Here is a 12225-nt window from a genome sequence, read left to right on the forward strand (position 1 = left end):
TGACTTATCTTTCTGTGCCTCTGTTTTGGTATCTGTAAAACTAATTAAAAATAAAACATTTCTCAGAGAATTTAGTGACAGTGCAATAAATAATGCTTATTAGAACAATGTTCAGCTCATCAAAGCTGGCAGCAAGTGTAAGCCATTAATATTTCCAAATGTACATGTAAAGTTTTCACATGTACAAATTAGATATATGTATAAGGAGATCTCTATACAGATATTGCTTGAAATTTTTTTCTAAAAGGTAATTTAGAAATAATCACACAAGAGGGAAAACATATGATCAAGCATAACCATTAAAGTAGTCTTATTTTTTTAATTATTGATAAAAGTATGGAATCAGTATAAGATTCAAATTTATGATACTGGATTAATAAGGTACTGGACTAATAACAGATTATCTTAATACCAGTATAAAAGGATGCAAATTCATACTTATTGACATGGAAAGCAATCCATAATAATTGCTAAAAATAACGTCTGCTATGACCCTGTAAATGTACTGTGTGCAAGTGTGTATCTAGAGACATGTCTAGAAGGATGTTGACTAGAGTGATAACAATCGTGGTATATTGTGACAGCAATTTTTCTGATATCTTTACTTTTTCATAATGTCATCTATACTTTCCAAATCTTTACAGTAAGAGCTTTTATTGCCCCCCAGAACTACTAAAACGATCTCATAGTTCATCTTTAAGATCTGGAGCCAAGCTCTACTTCTGACTGTAACAATTCTTTACTTTTACTCCACAGTTGCACAGTTCTCTTGATCTCAATGAATAAAGGAAATACTTGTCTGTCTGGATCCATTAGATTTTCCCCCGTAACTTCAGGCCATTAAAAAAAATCGATTTAGAATCCTCTGACTTTTCTTCAACTATGTTTCGGGACTTCAACAATCCTACCCTCTTCTTGGTCCTGACAAGTCTGACTGCAACATAATCACCGCTTCTGTTTGCAACTTTGAAGAAGCTTTGCTTTTTCACTTATTGTATAACTCTAAGCAACTGTCTTAGCAAAGTCTCAGTAAGCATCCTTAGTATTGAAATCTGGCATCATCATTAAAGTATGGCAAGTGTTTCTTCTCATCTTCCAAAATGCTAATGTATTGATAGACTTCTGCTCTTTCCACTCCCAAGTTCCTGCGTGAAACTCTTAATAACTTCTTGCATTCTCCCACTTTCATTTTAATTTTTTCAATTTATTTGTATGGCAAATAAGACAATACACAAATATCCAACTAACGATCAAGCTCATTATGGTTCAGGTCACCAGTTTAGTCCAGTTTGCCAAGCCCCTTGCAACAAGTCATCATTCACGTATCATCTTGCCAGTACCCATTTTTACTGGTACGCTCTCCTGGGTATCTATCTCCCAAAACACAACATTACAATTTTACAATATCAACATAATTTTAAAATAAGAACTAAAATAGACAAAGTTTTAAGCTAAGGAAAATGGACATTTTTCTTTTAATAGTGACGTTCTCCCACAAGTAATTTTCTCCCACACTCTCTTAATGCTATTGATAAATAATGAACAAGTGTGTATATATAAGGGCTTCCCAGGTGGCTCAGTGGTAAAGAATCTACCTGTCAATTCAGGAAAAAGAGATGCAGGTTCCAGCCCTGGGCTGGGAAGATCCCCTGGAGAAGGGAATGGTAACCCGCTCCAGTATTTTTGCATGGAAAATCAAATGGACAGAGGAGCCTGGTGGGCCACAGTTCAGAGGGCTGCAAAGAGTTGGACATGAGTGAGTGACTGAGCAAGCACACATGTATAAATATATGCATGTGTGTCTAGATAAATACATGTGTGTGTATATATAGGTAGATAGATACACACATGCAGGTGTATATACAGGTGTGTATATATATATATTTTCTTTTAATTAAAAAGTCTCTAACAGCAAGAATTGAATCTTTCTGATATTGCCAATTTAAAGTACTGGGTTTGGAGTTGGGTTTCCTGGGTTGGAAATATTAGCATATAATCTAAAATAATCTTAATTTCCTCATGTATAAAGTGGGGATGAAATGAGTTTCTACTTCATACAGTTGTAGCAATAATAGTAGATAATCATATCTAGGGTTTACCATAGTACACAACTCTAGCATTAAGCATTTAAAATTTTAGTTTTTCTTAGCAGCCTAAAATCTCCATGTAAGGAACAAACATTGCAGGAATAATATTATTTCTGATTAGTAAAATCATTACAAATTCTCATTCCCAATAATTAATATGAAACCTAGTTTCATATTAGAATAAAACTAGAAATGAAGAACATTTGTAAAAAGTGACACTAACTATGTAAATTGCTCACATAACAAAATGATCAAATTTGTCAGTGAATCTAAATTTAGATTCAACTGGTGCTTTTCAAAAGTAAACATGGAAAAATAACAAGGTAAATGCCATTTAATTTACTTAATTAATATCACAAATCAATTTTAAATAAATAAAAATAAAGACATACCAAATGAATAACAAGTATACTTATCAACAGAAAAGCATTTCAGATAGGCTTTTGTCTAACTAATCACTACATTCAGCATTCTTAGAAATAATATTTTAGTACTCAGTGCACAAACCATGTAGAGCCAAACATCTGTAGAAATTTCAAAGACATATCCAAAAAAATTATTAAGTGACATTTTCAATACTGAAGTTTCAATACCTAAAATGAATAACAGAAGCCAAAAATGTTATTATGCAGATGAAGTCTCCATTTTAATTAAGGGTTGAGAACGAGAGCCCTGAGGGTCTAATTCCAAAGCTATTTTGACATATATCAAATGTTCCTTAATTTACACTGAAAAGCCTTTCTAACAAGTTCTCATGTCAATATGTTCCTATTAGCTACCAGTACCTTTAAGTGGTGTTTTGTCACTGACCTACATTAGTATATCAAATTATGACAAGAAATTAATGGCTTCTCACAATAATAACTCAGATTATACTCTCTAGCCAAAGACTTAGAAGAGAACCTCAAGAGCAACAAAGCATGAATATCTGTTTCTACTTAATTTAACAATAAAAAAAAAAAACTTGAATATAACAGTAGATAGCTATACAGACTCTCAAAATTTTCACTTAAGATTTTGTACAAAGGTTATATAATTCAATTCTGGAAATAAACTCCCTTTTTAAATAAACAGAACAAGAAATAATTTTGAGAAATAGAAGGCTAAGACTTTGACATGTTATATGTATGTATATATTCATGAAAACCTCAAATTGAAAACACTGAACTCATGTTGACCTGATATTTATCTCTAAATTTTTTATTCATATAAGGTAACAGGTTAAAATATGTGACTTTTTATCATTCCTGAGATAGAGATGAATAAGCGTGGTAGGGAGCTAAGCGCTTTCATAGTTTTTGAGAGTCTGACTAAAGTTCTCAAGATATTTCCCCAAGAAAAGTTTCCTGTAGTGCTTATCAAAACTAAAAAAAATCTTTCCTTAGAATGATCACATTTCCCCACTGGTCATTTATATGGGGGTAGGGGGTTGGGGAGGGGAGATGGTCCCTACCATTTTGGTTATCTTTTAAAAAAAGAGGCAAAGACATAATATGCCACCCAAGGTCCTTCTCAATCATTTTTATTCTACAGGACACTTACATTAAGTTGTAAAATGATGTATCTATCATCTATTTAAATGGCTCACAAATTCATCTGGCCAACATAGACCTTGGGCCTGCTCTCTTGGCCTCTGCATCCAGTTGGCTACTTGACGTTTGTCTTGAATATCTTTATATTCCAATATATCCAAAATTGAATTTAGGACTCAACACTCTCTCAAAAAAAAAAAAAAAAAGGAAAACCAAACAAAAGTCTGTTTCAGCATCTCCTATGTCATTGAAGGGCAATACTATCCAAAAAAAAGTTGCTTATACTAGACACAGAGAACTCATCCCTGCCCTTACCCTCTTAATCAGCACGCTCTCTCCACCTCACCACCCCAAACTACAATCATCTCTCACTGAGACTGTTGCAAAAGCAACCTAACTGATGTCCTCTTTCCAACTGCATCTCCAGGCAGCACACTAGTGATATTTCAAAATGACCATATCAACCTCTTACTTAAGAACCTTCAGTGGCTCCCTGATGCTTTCAAAATCAAATTGCTTAACAGGACTCTGAAAACCCTGAAAGCTTTCCCACATGGACATGAAGGCAGAGATTAGGTATGATGTATGCAGCTAAGCCATGAAACACCAAAGCTTGGCAGCAACCAACAGAAGCTAGGGGAGAAGCATGGAATAGATTCTTCCTCAGAGCCCTCAAAAGTGAAACTGTCCCACAAAGGTCAACAAAAATTGATAACTAACAGAAATTCTTGAGCTCATTTTCCATGTAGGTTCAGTCATGTCCAACTCTTTGCAACCCCATGGACTAGAGCCCACCAAGCTCCTCTATCCAGGGGATTTCCCAGGCAAGAATGCTGGAGTGGGTTGCCATTTCCTCCTTCTGACCCAGGGTTCAAACCTGCATCTCCTACTTCTCCTATGTCTCCTGCACTGAAAGTGGACTCCTTAATTCTAAGCCACCAGGGGAACCCATCTTACAGAACAACAAATACAGAAACAGCCTATTAAAACTCCTTTACCTGTAAACTGCCTTCACAGATGAAGTTCACTTTAGTTACTTTGTTTTTTACTCTTTAACTGCAAACTTTCCCAGCTCCACACAGCCAGTTGGTTCACAGGATTGGAGTCAGCCCTTGCCTGGTGCGAGCTGGTTAGGGCTTGTAGGAGCCACTGCCTCCAAAATTAGGCCAGGTGCCCTGGCTGGAAAACTCCACCCTCCAGTCTTACTCTGAGCATCCTTGCTGAATATGCAGAGTCCCCTAATGAGATGCGGGCTACTAATTACCTCCCTGTCTTCCCTGCCTCCAATCACCTTTCCCCACCCCTAAGCCTGCCCAATTTACCCCATAAATATCCTAACCTTCTCACTTTTGGCGAGGTAGCATTGCATCTTGTTTTCCAGCCTCCTTGCTTCGCTGCCTCATGGATAAACTGTTTCTCGGCTATAAACCTCAGAATCTCAGCATTTCGCTTGCTGCCAATGGGACAAATGGAATTGGTTCCATAATAGAAGCAATCAGTCCTGTGAATACCTTGATCTTAAACGTCTAGCCATTTATCTTGCTTAAACCATCCAGTCCATGGCACTTTGTTATAGCATCCCTAGGAAACTAACACACTACTGAACAATTAGTGAGAAAGATGGGATGGGATATTTATAGCTTGGCATTTTCCCCTAATGATATAATGATAGGCTCCCTGGTGGCTCAGGCAATAAAGAATCTGCCTGCAATGCAGGAGACCCAGGTTCCGTCCGTGGATCTGGAAGATTCCCTGGAGAAAGCAATGGCAACCCACTCCAGTATGCTTGCCTGGAAAATCCCGTGAATGGAGCAGCCTGACAGGCTACAGTGCATGGGGTCACAGAGAGTCAGATATGACTGAGCAACTAACACTTTTGATAGGAATGATATAATTGCACCTACTTATCTTTCCTTCATTTCAGCCCCTTCTATTTTCCTCTTTCTTCTACTCTCCCTTCCTTCTTTGTTATTTTTTCTGTCTTCCTTCTACTGTTTCTTTCCTTCCTTCCTTTGGATAACATGCTAATAAATCATGGCCAGTACCATCGAGAATACCATTAAAAACAAGGGAGTTTTCTCAGCAAACAAGTAAAATATTTTGTACTTGAATTCAATGAGAGATGGTTATATTAAATAGCATCTAAAATTTTTATCAAAAACATAAATTCCCCTCTATTTTTCCTGGAAGGGAATAGCCTGAACTAGAGGATTTAAGACTCTCTTGAGTATCTGCACTGAAGTTAGGAGAAAGTTATCTATCTCTGCCACTTACCCATGGAACACTGTAACCCATATAAAATTAGTGGTCAAAGATGGTGGTCAAAGGGGACACGGAAGGATTTCATTGACTGAGGAATATCAAGGACATCCTATGTAATACTATGGTAAGTGTGGGACCTTCTCAGGACACAAAAATATCTGTATGTGACTAGAATAATACATTTGAGAGTGAAAGATGGCAGAGTCAGGTGTGGCCGAGTGTTAGTTGGCTTGAGAGTGAAAACACACCCACAGACACACACCAGGATGACATTCCAGTTAGTGCTGGGTGACCCTGTATATCTGTTTTTGAGGTTCCTCCTTGTGTGGCAGGCCTAAGCAAGGTCACTGCAGTAAAGGAAGGGTCTGTTGATGTTTTTATATGTCTTGCAATTAATTGCTTTTTGACACAGCTGATATTCAATGGAGTATTATTAACATCACATATTATAATTTCTACACATTTTATCAAATGGAAGGTCTTGGTCAAAGGATATATCCCACTCCTAGCTGTTATATGTCAGTTGCCCTAAAGGCTGGCAATTGAAACCCAGCCTCTAGTCACTGGGCTTGTCATTGTTCAATGCAAGTTGTTTCTGCCTAAGAATAAGGTTATGTTTGCATGTGTGCATGTGTGCTCAGACATGTTCAACTCTTTGAAACCCTATGGACTGTAACCCACCAGGCTCCTCTTTCCATGAGATTCTCCAGACAAGAATGCTAGAGGTGGTTGCCATTTCCTTCTCCAGAAGATCTTCCTAACCTAAGCATCAACTTTTTCCAATTCTTTGGTTTTTCCCTGTGCTAAAAAGAGATTTAGTAAGAACTACTAAAGATCATTAACAGTCAACCATTACCCTGTGGCTCTTAATTTGGTTTTTCCAAACCAGAAAAGAAAGAAAAATTCCAACACTATTTGTGACAGTTTTAGCTATACAAGTCAAAGATGCTTACAAAATGCAAACAGTGATATTTACAAGAAAGTAATCATATTGCATTACCCAACCTTTCACAATCTTTTTGTCTGAAAAATTGACACATCCTTACTTTCATCTCACCTATTTATGAATATTGATCACATGTATTCACAAAGAAAATAGCAATTATTTAACAATACATTCTGTAATAATTTATTTCAACAAGGCACCTTTCAGTTCTGAAGTTATAGCTTTAAAAACAGTGTGCAGTATTCTACTTAGGCAGAAATATTTATGCCACTTGTTATTAAAATGCTAAAAATGGCTTCCCCGCCCCCCGAAACACCAAACTTTGAATGTAATAGTAAACTGAGTGAAGGCAGAGTGATAGAGGCAAATAAAGATTTCAATATATTCTATACAAAGAAAAGCATTTTCCACTCACAGTGTTCTATTGGAATTAGTTCAGTGTCAGTGGAGACACTGGCTGACCAGACCTGAGCCATATGTCACTAAGCACAGGTTTTTAAAACTTACGCTGCAGGAAACGCTATAAACAGCAGAGTAACCAGTGGTAAGTGGGGTTCCTACATGTAACTAATGCTTCCTCGTCCTCGGTATTTTGCTGACAAGTGTCAAAATTAACTTACCCTCTGACAACAGTTTTGGAAAGTTTGTTTGCAATGTAATTTGCTTAGCCATTTATCATTATTGTCTTAGTATCAGTGCCTGTAGCAGGAAAATTAGAGACTAAAAAATGAAACTAACTGTTAACATTTGATGAAATCATCAAATGATGAAATCACACAACCTGACAAAAAAAAACAGAATTGCAATTTGATTTTATCCTACAGGAACAGTGCTGGAATAGACAAGGCAGGACTTCTAATGCGACACTTCCCAGAAAACATGACCTGCATAAAAAGAAAGTAACTTTTATGGCATAGTCACATCTCAGATTCTATTCATCATCCATGGATACTCAGTTTCTCCATTTGGGTTGAGATGGCATAATAATTTAGGATCCATGAGGAGTTGGTCAGATGGTCAATACAAAAGTCAGACTGATTATATTCTTTGCAGCCAAAGATGGAGAAGCTCTATACAGTCAGCAAAAACAAGACCGGGAACTGACTGTGGCTCAGATCATGAACTCCTTATTGCCAAATTCAGACTTAAACTGAAGAAAGTAGGGAAAACCACCAGACCATTCAGGTATGATCCAAATCAAATCCCTTAACAATTATACAGTGAAAGTGGGAAATAGATTCAAGGGATTAGATCTGATAGACACAGTGCCTGAAGAACCAAGGACTGAGGTTCATGACATTGTACAGAAGGCAGGGATCAAGACAATCTCCAAGAAAAAGAAATGTAAAAAGGCCAAATGGTTGTCTAAGGAAGTCTTACAAATAGCTGTGAAAAGAAGAGAAGCAAAAATCAAAGGAGAAAGGGAAAGATACACCCATTTGAATGCAGAGTTCCAAAGAATAGCAAGGAGAGATAAGAGAGCCTTCTGCAGCAGTCAGTGCAAAGAAATAGAGGAAAACAACAGAATGGGAAAGACTAGAGATCTCTTCAAGAAAATGAGAGATACCAAAGGAAATATTTCATGCAAAGATAGGCACAATAAAGGACAGAAATAGTATGGACCTAAAAGGATCAGAAGATATTAAGAAGAGGTGGCAAGAAGACGCAGAAGAACTATACAAAAAGGATCTTTATGACCCACATAATCACGATTATGTGATCACTCACCTAGAGCCAGACATCCTGGAATGTGAAGTCAAGTGGGTCAAAGGAAGCATCACAATGAACAAAGCTAGCGGAGATAATAGAGTTCCTGTTGAGCTATTTCTAATCCTCAAAGATGATGCTGTGAAAGTGCTGCTCTCAATATGCCAGCAAATTTGGAAAACTTAGCAGTGGCCACAGGACTGGAAAAGGTCAGCTTTCATTCCAATCCCAAAGAAGGGCAATGCCAAAGAATGTTCAAACAACCGCAAATTGCACTCATCTCACACGCTAGTAAAGTAATGTTCAAAATTCTCCAAGCCAGGCTTCAACAGTACATGAACTGAGAACTTCCAGATGTTCAATCTGGATTTAGAAAAGGCAGAGGAACCAGAGGTCAAATTGCCAACATCCACTGAATCATCGAAAAAGCAAGAGAGCTCCAGAAAAACATCTACTTCTCAAGATTGACAAAGCAATTTTGAGAAAGAAGAATGGAATGGAGGAATCAACCTGTCTGACTTCAGGGTATACTACAAAATGACAGTCATCAAGACAGTATGGTACTGGCACAAAGACAGAAACATAGATCAATGGAACAAAATAGAAAGGCCAGAGATAAATCCACGCAACTATGGACACGTTATCTTTGACAAAGGAGGCAAGAATATACAATGGAGAAAAGACAATCTCTTTAACAAGTGGTGCTGGGAAAACTGGTCAACCACTTGTAAAAGAATGAAATCTAACACCATACACAGAAATAAACACAAAATGGATTAAATATCTAAATGTAAGACCAGAAACTATAAAACTCCTAGAGAAAAACACAAAACACTCTGACATAAATCATAGCAGGATCTTCTATGACCCACCTCCCAGAGTAATGGAAATAAAAGCAAGAATAAACAAATGGGACCTAAATAAATGTAAAAGCTTTTGCACAACAAAGGAAATTATACACAAGATGAAAAGACAGCCTTCAGAATGGGAGAAAAGAATAGCAAATGAAGCAATTGACAAAGAATTAATCTCAAAAATATACAAGCAACTCCTGCAGCTCAATTCCAGAAAATAAGGGACCCAATAAAAAATGGGCCAAAGAACTAAACATACATTTCTCCAAAGAAGCCATACAGATGGCTAACAAACACATGAAAAGATACTGAACATCACTCATGATCAGAGAAATGCAAATCAAAACCACAATGAGGTACCATCTCAGGCCGGTCAGAATGAGTGCTATCAAAAAGTCTACAAACAATAAATGCTGGAGAGGGTGCAGAGGAAAAGAAACCCTCTTACACTGCTGGTGGGAATGAAAATTAGTACAGCCACTATGGAGAACAGTGTGGAGATTCCTTAAAAAACTGGGAAAAAAAAGAAAAACTGGAAATAGAACTGCTATATGACCCAGCAATCCCACTGCTGGGCATACACACTGAGTAACCAAAATTGAAAGAGATACATGTACCCCAATGTTCATCGCAGCACTATTTACAATAGCCAAGACATGGAAGCAACCTAGATGTCCATCAGCAGATGAACGCATACGAAAGCTGTGGTACATATACACAATGGAATACTAATCAGCTATTGAAAAGAATGCATTTGAATAAATTCTAATGAGGTGGATGAAACTGGAGCCTATTATACAGAGCCAAGTAAGTCAGAAAGAAAAACACCAATACAGTATATTAACACATATATATGGAATTTAGAAAGATGGTAACAATGACCCTATATGTGAGACAGCAAGACACACAGATGTAAAGAACAGACTTTTGGACTCTGTGGGAGAGGGCGAGGGTCGGATGATTTGAAAGAGCAGCACTGAAACAAGTATATTATCATATGTGAAATAGATCGCCAGTCCAGGTTCAATGCATGAGACAGGGTGCTCAGGGCTGGTGCACTGGGATGACCCTAAGGGATGGGATGGGGAGGGAGGTGGGAGGGGGGTTCAGGATGAGGAACACATGTACACTCATGGCTGATTCATGTGAATGTATGGCAAAAACCACCACAGTATTTTAAAGTAATTAGCCTCCAATTAAAATAAATTTTAAGAAAATTAAAAAAGAAAGTGAAAGAGAAGAATGAAACCATTGGCTTAAAACTCAATGTTCAGAAAACAAAGATCATGGCATCTGTTCTCATCACTTCATGGCAAGTAGATGAGGAAACAATAGAAACAGTGACAGATTGAATTTTGAGGGGCTCCAAAATCATTGCAGATGGTGATTGCAGCCATGAAATTAAAAGACACTTGCTCCTTGGAAGAAAAGTTATGACCAGCCTAGACAGCATATTAAAAAGCAGAGACATGACTTTGCCAACAAAGGTCCATCTAGTCAAAGCTATGGTTTTTCCAGTAATCATGTATGGATGTAAGAGTTGGACTATAAAGAAAACTGAGCACCAAAGTATTGATGTTTTTGAATTGTGGTTTGGTGAAGACTCTTGAAAGTCCCTTGGACTGCAAGAAGAGCCAACCAGTCCATCCTAAAAGAAATCAGTCCTGGATATTCACTGGAAGGACTGATGCTGAAGCTGACACTCTAATACTTTGACCACCTGATGCAAAGAACTGACTCATTGGAAAAGACCCTGATGCTGGGAAGGATTGAAGGCAGGAGAAGGGGACAGAGGATGAGATGGTTGGATGGCATCACCGACTCAATGGACATGAGTTTGAGTAAACTCTGGGAGTTGGTGATGGACAGGGAGGTCTGGCGTGCTGCAGTCCATGGGGTCCCAAAGAGTCAGACACAACTGAGCAACTGAACTGAATGAGAAGTTGAGTGTTATTATTTTTTTAAAGTCTGTTCATTTACCTAAACTATGAATGTGTTTTTTCAGACCCACGAGCCATGATGCAAATATGGGGAATATTTATCAGTACTGGATCAAGTCTGGTAATGTATAATTGACCGCCATGATTTCCACCACCACCAACCACCAGGTCTCACAAGCACATATATTTTCCTCCTCTGCAAGGTGGTTAGTATTAACATAAAGTTTGCAGATGCCACAAATAACAAAGGAGCAAATGGTCCTAAGTCTGTGATATAGCAGCAGAGAGAAAATTTTGGGGTTGTAAAAGATTCTTCCTATCCTTTAGGGACTAACTTTACCCAATGTCCTGCGGTGAACTTTGTTAGGTTTTTGATAAGGCTAACCCCAGGGGGAAAGAAGTCATGCATTTACACTGTATATAGTTCTAGATGACAATTTTGACTGACTACACATAAGGGTTCAAAATAAAGGTATTAACCACAGTTATTCATTAAATAACTGGGGCTAGAATTGATTAATAGATGTGATAAAATAGATAGTTCATTTCCTACATAGGAGAAAAAGAAAAAAAAAGAGAAAAGAAAAGAAAGCTTTCTATAACTTACAGAGTTACTAAACAGTCTCAACTGCAGTAATATCCTCTATTAGAATTAATTTGCAATTCAACCTTGAAAGTAGAGGCTGGAAAAGCAAAGAAGGGAAAAACTTCAACTAAAAAGAACTATGATAAGAATGAAAGTATGAAATAGCTTGGAAGTAGATATGAGAAAAACTAAATCTTGAATCATTCCATTCATTTCAAATTGGGGAAAATTTAATTGAGTAGATACTCTATATAAATGTTGCATTAATTTCTGTGAGTGATACAAAAGTATAAAAAACATTATTCTCTTTT

The 12225-nt window shown here is 37.3% G+C and overlaps 1 protein-coding gene across 1 annotated transcript in view; it reads right to left on the minus strand.

Moving 5' to 3' along the window:
• MDGA2 (MAM domain containing glycosylphosphatidylinositol anchor 2) overlaps positions 1-12225 on the minus strand; it is an 854840-nt gene that overhangs the window by 504565 nt on the left and 338050 nt on the right. The gene's annotated exons all lie outside the window — the stretch shown is intronic.

This window comes from Muntiacus reevesi, chromosome 7, assembly GCF_963930625.1.
Source record: "Muntiacus reevesi chromosome 7, mMunRee1.1, whole genome shotgun sequence".
NCBI lineage: Eukaryota > Metazoa > Chordata > Mammalia > Artiodactyla > Cervidae > Muntiacus > Muntiacus reevesi.